The sequence below is a fragment of the Anopheles moucheti genome, chromosome 2 (assembly GCF_943734755.1).
Source record: "Anopheles moucheti chromosome 2, idAnoMoucSN_F20_07, whole genome shotgun sequence".
Lineage (NCBI taxonomy): Eukaryota > Metazoa > Arthropoda > Insecta > Diptera > Culicidae > Anopheles > Anopheles moucheti.
The window spans coordinates 23,638,231-23,647,492 of NC_069140.1; positions in this window are offsets into that span (position 1 = coordinate 23,638,231).

Here is a 9,262-nt window from a genome sequence, read left to right on the forward strand (position 1 = left end):
TGTAAATGCAAATCAAGGTTATGACGCATTGAGACAGTACTGCAAAAAGAAAACACAATGGATTCACTCGAGCCGAACAAAAGTTGCAAATATTGAATGTTAATATGCACCCACTGCATCCACCAAAATGGTGTGAAGCAAACACTTATTATCAATATTCACTCGTGCTGTTCAACGTTCCTGTTGGAGGCTTGCTGCGCGATAATTGAGTGCTTAAAAATGTCCTCAAAAATAAAAAAAACTCCCCCGGTTGACATTCTTTTTGTAACGGGTTTGGTTCTTGCCCTGGGCATGCTAACGAACGCAAAGAACCGTTGAGAAGGATGCGTAACGCAAGCTGCAAAGTATTTGCCAGTGCACTCAGTCTTTACGTCCTTGACTGAAGGAGACGTTACCAAATGCATCCAAACAAAGCCGGTCAAATGTTTGAATGAATGTGCCGTTTCGTTTTGCAAATAAGTGAACAGAATTTATCATCCCCTTGTTACGGCAGACGTTTCAGGACGGGAACAGATGTGCGCAAAGCAGAGCTTCACCAAGTTTTTTTTATATTTATTTACCGTCCTGAGCGAATGGTTTTTTCCTCTCTCTCAAATGCCCTGTACATGGGCACGGTTTGATTATTACCCGCACGGAATGGATGCAATTTTTCACCATTTCTTCATAACGCCCTCAGACGGGCGCATGGTAGAAAAATATGCAAATAGACAAGCGTGCACACGCGCGGTAATGACACGAAGCAACAATAAAGGTTGACGCCTAACGGGATGTCGAAGGCCAAGGCCGGAAGGATAAATTCGGCACATTGCGGCATTGAGTGTTTTATTGCTTAAATCGTTATATGCGACAGCAGCAGATCGATGGGATCTGCCGAAAGGCAGACAACCATCTCCACACATATGCTGACATGCTGATGGACATCGTTAATTTCTTTTGCCGTTTTTTTAAAAAAAATCCCATATCACATATTCCTCCGCCTTCCTGCATCCTTCACGGCTACTCGCGTTCATTTACGAGCATACCGTGTTCCGATGTTTATGATCGGTTGCTTCATTTGCATGTACGGTTACCATAAATAAAGGAAAAACGCCGAACTGGGATCACTTCGGTGCAGTATAGTGAAAATGCCGTGAAAGCCCCGAATGCCTGCGGTTCGTTTGTCGGTCTGTGCGCCGAATCTGGGAGGAGCAATAAATAAATAATTATTATTATCATACAGCTCTAAATTTGCTTTCGCCCAACCGGGACATAGGGGACGTGGCACGGGAACGTGACTTTCTTCCCAAGCAGAAACGAGTAAACGATTAACTAAGTAGAATGATCATCGAATTATGCTCAATGATTTGGGCGCTTGCCCTACAGAATGGCCGATAAGACAATATTTAATAACCAAATCAAATAATAATAATATAATTGTGAGTACATTGATTTTATTGGAAAATTCCGCCTTTTCTTGGGTGAATGCTGATTCCTTCACTTCTTTCTTTACTAATGTAGGTTGACCCGGTGTATTGATAGCTGCCCTGGTCTTCGTACGACAGGACCTGTTCATAAATCCTATTCAGACTGATTATCCCACAACGGGGGTAAATAAAGTTGAAGAAAGTCTGAAATGGCGGACTTAACCCTCTTGGAGATGTTGTTTGCAACTTCAAAATATTATCTAGGAACACTAGAAGATATTTTAAATCAGACTCCTAGATGTCAGACTCTTAGAAGCAAACTTCTAAATATATATCTTCAGAATCGCTTTCACTATCTGATCATCGATAGTTTGGTTTAACTGTTTGCCCACGCGCAGGACTAACTATACAGTTCCGGGCAAAGAAAACCATAAATGGCAGGTCTGGGAACTCCTTGAAGTTGTTGTGCCTATAAACAAAGAAGAAACAGCTTAATTTCTACCTTTTGCATTTACGAACCTGTCTCAATGATAAGCCATCATTGATCCTATTTGTGATGCTTTTACGTTTTTGACGGATGCGGAAATTACTTTGTCCTGTGCAGTCAATATATCGCAGTGCTTTAGATCCTTTATCATAAACAATATTGATCTTAAAACCCGTCTTTCTTTGTCGTTGATAGATTCATAAAAGTCTTTTTTTTTACAGGGGTTTTTGACACAAATGGGAGAAGGTGTAAGTTTTATGTAATAATTTAAGCTGTTTTAAATTATATTAAGCAAATGTTAAACCTTTATCCTTTATGTGTTTAAAGTAAAGAGAAACAGTCACTGCGAAACCATATAAAACGATACTTCTTCTCATCAACGTCCGGAAGATCGTGGCATCGATGCAAATCATCACGCTGAACATTAATCAGAAATAAATCACAAATTTTTGGCAGCAACATAATGTAAAACCAAAAACAAAACAAAAACACACACACTCGCTAGCGGTATCGCCGCAAATTGGTACCCGCACCGAAAGGGGCTGTAATTATCCTTCTGCGGCTTCATGGCGGCAATCGATCGGCGGATCCACGACCAGCTGGATTTATAATTTGGTTTTCCTGTTATTCCGCTTGTTTACAAAGCTATCCTCGCGCATGTGGGTTACCAATCATCTTCGCTGTTCCCCCAACAAAAAAAAACACACCAAAAAGCAAACCGGTCAAGACTGATGTCCTGCAGCAGTGCGACGCCGTCGTGCTTCACTGCGAACTGGTTCTGTACCTTGCCATTCATCACCCTTTTGGGTGGGTTCGAAACAGGCTTTAAGTATCAAGAAGTACTGGTGAGTTCCGGGGTAGTGCGCCTTATCACAACACCGCATTCGTCTGAAAGATACCTTGGCCACTGCAACATCAACTCTGGCCACACTCTGGTACGGAACGCAAAATATACTACACCCAAAAAAAACCGGTGCTTCCCGATCACTTTCTTTGACAAAATGAAACATAAAAATGAATAAATAAATTTAAAAAAAAAACACAATCCCGTACGCGGGATCCTTCACACTGCGGGCATGTGTACGAAACAGTTAAATTTAAAATCGCTTCCCAGCGTTCTTTTATTCATTCAAACTGGCCTGAGGGAGCTTCCGGCCTTTTTTGGGAGGGTGCACCGGTCCGCTAAAAACAAAAAAAAATCCCCTCACAAAACGGAGGAAGGAACAAAACGACGCTGGAATTTAGGACACCACGCCCGAAACCACGGGTTTGATTCCGTCTGCGTGAGGTGGGATTTTTTTTTTGTTTGCAAAACGGAAAAAGCAACAAAAACGCATAAATACTCACACACGCACACCGGCATGCGAGCGCCTCGGACCCGCGTGGTCATATCATACGTTGCGTCAAACGATGCTCTTCCTCACATGACGGTGTCGGTCGGCCCCGTTACGCGAGCCGCACGGATTCGCGGATGGAAGCATTTTAATTACATTTTTATGTTCTCACTCCCGTCCCTGTCCCATCCCCCTTACCACCACTCGCCATTGCGTGTTTGGATGGTCCTGCGGGCGAAATGACCGAAACGACCCATCCCAAGATCGTTGTGTTTGTCTTCATAAATACGCACCCGTTGCCGGGATGCAGCACTCCACTCCACCGGGTCGTTAACTGCCAGCAGACCAGCATCGTTCGAGGTTGGCCGTTGGCCGTGACCGTGTACCTGTACAGGGGATCGTGGTCATTCGTTTTGACGATCAGATGGAAACAGAAGCGAAGGCAATGGTGAAGTTGGGTGAGTAATTTCATCCAACATTTCGGCCGTGCAGACAGTTTCTATTTTGTCACACCAAAGTTTTTGTTTTATGTTTTCACTACTACTTGCGTATGCAATCAATTTTAGTTAGACCCTTAGCTAAGGTTTTGCTCATGAAGTGTTAAATTAATTTCAAGTTTCAATGCATCACTTACTTAAAAGATTTTCGGTGAAAAGCATTTGGTATTATTATACCGATTAATTCGCCATGCAATTTACCGGACGAAGGTGTCTTCGGTTGGGAACGGTATGATTTATTGTCCACTGCATAAGAACAAACGATGAAGAAGGTGTATGTGGACATCCTATAGGGGTCGGTACGGTACGGAATAAAATGAATGGTCCGATACACAAAAAAAAACAGCATGTTTTAGCCGACTGACCCACAAACACCCGGCTGTGGTGTGTAAGGTGATGCATAAACTGAACCGTTCTTGCAAGGAACGGTAAATATGCTGAAGAAATATGGGGAAGATGCAACATATGTACGCAGCCCCACGTACGTCACCGCATTGTCATTCTGAATTGGAATAGAACGAATGAACGCAGTGAACAATGTGCAGTAGGATGTAGTTAGTAGTGATATTAATACTATATTCTTAGCAATGTTTCTTTGTTCGAAATAGTTGACGACATTTCTCTTGTTGTTTTATACACATCTCCAACCAGAAATTTTGTATAACATTTCTTTAAACTTTTGACATATTAAAATCTATGTAAATATTTGGAGATCAGTATTAAATGAAATTGACTAGTTTGAGGCGTATTAGCGTATTAGTAAATATATAGTATATTAATAATTCTCAGGTTAATGTGGTAAAAGGTGTTTTTATTATTCACTCTAATTAAATGGTCCGACCATATGGCTTGGTGTATCACGACATTGAAAAGGAGTATACTACAGGCTAAACCCTGTATACATTATAAAACATTCTACGTGGCATAAACACCAAACACGACATAAGCCTTTGAAAAATGGGATTTCAGCATAAATATTGATAATTTATGATAACATATGTCGACAGCATATCTAACAAACAGATCACATAACGTTAAGTAAAAACATCACGATCGAGTAAGTCAAATTGATAAAGTCAGTAAATTTCTCCATCGACACTGCATTGATAGAACCACAGGTGAATCTGATCCGCTGTTGACTTCGCATTATCAGCAAACCGATCGTAAGGACCTCCGAACGATACTCACGATGAAATTTACTGGAATATCGTAGCTGCATCATCCAATCAGTCGCGTACAGCTTATCACCGATGCAACGATTCTTAGCGGATTGTAAAGTTTAAATGAATTTCAATGAATAAGTGATGTATGTTATTCAATCAAAAACACAGCTCCTTACACTTACCATGTCTTGTAATTTCTCCACAAGGTAACAGAAAATAAAGTATAACAGTACAACCGAAACGGGGCATTCGTTCAATACTAAGACCTCTCGCAATGCCGGTCCGCATAGTGACATATAACAGCCGACCGTCACGACTCCAAGCGAAAAGATGTGATGTTGAAGAAACACGAAACTGGATATTCGTTGCAGTTTCGGGAGCATACTACAGAAAAAAAGGAATGTCAATTGAACGACAACAACGAACAGACAGAAAATAGTTACGTGAAAATTTCACAGTGGCGCTTCGCACATTTCCTTAGCTCCTCGTGCAGAGTGGACCAATAACGAGACTGATCGTTTAGCGCGTTCTGAGCAATGAGTTGGTTTTCAACAGTTTTGAAAACATCCCCCAGACAGATCGCTAGCAGCTCCATTTCACCTATAAATCCTACTACCATCGCATTCACGATTGAACTCCCCAAAACGAAACCAACCATTGGAAAGTAGAGAATATTCAAGTATAGGAAGTGATCAAACTCGGTTCCGATCGGTTCTCCGCGTACAACTAGCATCATGTGTTTTTTCATGTGTTGCCGTGTAATCCATGTCGATAGAGCGGCAAGTAGTGTACTAATCTGAGGAACAACAATTAGGCAATTACTCCAGCGATACCAGCGCTCCCGAGTCTTGGAGGCAAGCTGGCGATCCCTCGCAAACGAACGATCGTTCAAAAAGTCACCCAACTGACGAAACTCATCGTAGTGAATGGTGAAGATCAACATCAGCAGTAGTACGCCGATGAAGACTGTGATACCTCCGGACACGAAAGAGACATAGTTAATGTCCTCTGGTTGATAGAGTACATAATACATCTTATGGGTCAAACTGGCGAGGTATGCAATGTACAATATACTACGAACAATAGTCACGAACTTCACTAGCGCTCGACGAGGATTCATGGGATATCCTGCCACTAATTGAAATGGGCGCAGAAAGTAAAGATAATCACGATCCTCATGAAGATGCCGCAAAATGTCAAACTGCAGTCTGATCCACTCCATTTCCACGTATAGACTGATCCTCTAGTGTTCTTAACGGTATGGTTGAAGTTGAAGTTGACAAGTGTTCTACTGCATGGGAAAATGTCCTGTCCAGTACGTATTGCATTGGTTGGATCCATTTACTTTAGAACGGAAGCAGTAATTTACCCAATCGTTTGGACCCTTTAACAAATCCCTTTGTTTCATTTTAGTCAAGCTATCTAAACGTATCACGACCAAATTCCTTGCCATTTATTTCTATCGGTTAAAAACATTTCCGGTGACGAGGTCCATTAATCAGGTTCTATAAATCATGCAGACTATGTTCTTACCCTTGTTCGTCGAGTGCTGTCCATTGTGCACCAGAATGTGCAGTTGAGCGAAACTTTGAAAGGCCGCTTCGTAATTAGATGTTTACGATCAGAAGGGTACCAATTTTTCCTCCTGTTTGATGTTAGTTGATACCTTTCATCATGGTCCCGATGAATATTTTTTTAAATGATTCATCAATTTAATCGATAGAACAAGTCTGACGTAGTTATCTTACTCTTTACTTGAAGTAGCAAATTCATAAGTTAGCAAGCAATTCATAATTCGTATCGATTAAGGAACTAAATGATAAAATAATTGTGGTTTAATGGTTAATTTATATGTTATGTTACTTAATTAGAGAAGTCATCAATCACCAAACATCAATATAAATACATTAATTTACATCTATGGATAATAAAAAATAAGTAGTAGTTTAAAAAATATTTAAAAAAACCATACTTTATATGGAGGAGAAACACTAAGTTACAATCACATCTTAACATAAAATCCTACATTTTGCCAATAGTTTCCTACATTTCGCGTCGTGCAATAAATGTGCATCGTGGTATGCGTGAGAGAAAATGATCAATAAAATAATGTGCAATAAAGTTGCAAAACAAATGGGCACGCATAATGGGAAAATCTCACCTCAACCTGCCCGCAAGCATGGGTGAGAATAAATCGCACCTGACCCGAATCGGTCACCGCCGACCTCGTGTAATACCGCGAGGCAAACGAAAATTTTCCACACTGACCTTCTTCTTCTACCCTTGGCAATCGCGCATCTTTCAATTACGCTGCGGCAAGAGAGGGTTTTTCGTCGGCCAGCCCGATGACCGCCAGGTGCACCGGGTGAACCATCTTGCTCGAAGAAGCATTTCGTTCATTGTGTGGAGGGAACGTCGAAAAAACAATGGCGAGAGGTTGTATCGATCAATTTTCATCTGGTAATTGCATTTATCAATATTTTGGAATCGGCCTGGCATTATCCAACGGTGCGTACGTCATGTTGCGATGGATTCTGCATTAATTTCATATAATAAGAGGGTTTCTTTTTTTGAGAGAAAGAGAAAATAAAACAAGTGTACCAAAACTAGAACATAATCTTACCTTCCGGGTATCATCATCCGGGTCATTGGACAGCGTGAACTGCATTTGCAACAGTCGGCACTACAAATGGTGGCGCTTATTGTGACCTCAAATGCGGTTCACGGTTGAAAACTTTCATCCAAGGTCACGTCCAATGCAATGGCAAATGGCAAACGCTAGAGCAGGAAGCGGACTTTACGATCCTCGAATGTCGCTGATGGGTGGTTCGAAGTCAGATTCGGCACCAGACGGCACCGAACGACCGCAACGCACTAATCAACGTGACACAATTCCTACCGCGTATGGGTCGTACGGGAGGCGAGTTGGCACAGTTGCCGTGGTACACTGGCCAAACCAGCGGGCTAACGGATATTCCACCGTGGTCGATGAGACACGGTGATAAAATATAGCAAATCCGCGCTCGTGAAATGGAATCGATTCGGAACGAACCATTCGGTTTAAAAGGCGTGAGCTGCATAACGGAGCTGGGCGAGGAATATAATTAAGTAAGCCCAAACGGTGCTGCGCCGAAAATCGTCATCGAACGAAGATGTCTGTCTACATCATGTTGTGGCCGCCGGGTACTACCCGGCGCTTGTTCCCAATTCTATGCACATACATTAATATAAATACACGACACGAGTGCCTTGGAGCCACCCGGAAAAGTAATTGGGCTTGACTGAATGAATTTATGCAACGCCAAGTTACTAAGATGATTGAACACATTTAAAGTGTAAATGTTTGTTGATGTTAAGTGGAGTTCATTATTGCCAGGTTGTTTCGCTAATTTAGCTACCGATTAACTTTGTCAAGATACCAGAGATGGAAATTGAAAGAAGGACGGTTACTGATATGAAATCGTTACGACGATTCTCATGAGGGTTTCAAAGTTAATCCGAGTATGCAATACAAATGAAGTTGCGTAACGTGGACATGGTAAAACATGATCGAATTCTAATATTGCTTTTTTGAATAACGCCGGAAGTAATAAAACGCGGAAACAAATTGAAATAGACGAAGGCATGAAAATCCAGCACCATCAGGTTCATGTTACGTTGCGTGCAAAGTTGTACACAACCAGTGTGAGCACAAGTTCGCATGCAATGGTTATGCACAGTGGTTGAACCAATGAAGCAATCCTGAATATTTTTGGAGATTTCGCATTTTTCCTTATTGTCAACTGTAGATTGCAGTTAATTTTTTAATTACAGTTTAATTCAATTTTCTTATCTTTTCTAATTCATTCAATAATATGATGAATGAATTATGTTTTTCATTTGTGATTTTGTCGATAATGTCCACTCCTTCTTAAAATTTAATAAACTCAATATTTAATTAACTGATTCATAATTAATGATTATGTTTAAAAAATTTTATTTTAATTAGGTGCTGTTTTATTAGTTAAACTTGTTTTTAGGCTTGTAATGTAGTTAATAGGTCTATTCATACTCATTCTCAGAAATGCTGCTAAACGAGGATTTTATGAATCAATTAATAAGCCACTTGGAAAATGTTATACAACAATAAACATGCTTAACATGCTTTTAGTATATTTATAGCAATTCTCAACGAATTGCATTCGTTACTGCTCGTGATGGCTGTAACCGTCAATTTGTATCGGAACCGATTGAACCCGAACCCGCACGCGGAGCGGATAGGCCCGCAGCTGTCAACATGACATGCGGTTTGTTGTTGGTTTTTTCTTGTCTAGAATTGAGAAAAAGACGGAAACCGAAGAAGAACAAATTACGCACACGGTAATAATATTGCAGAGCA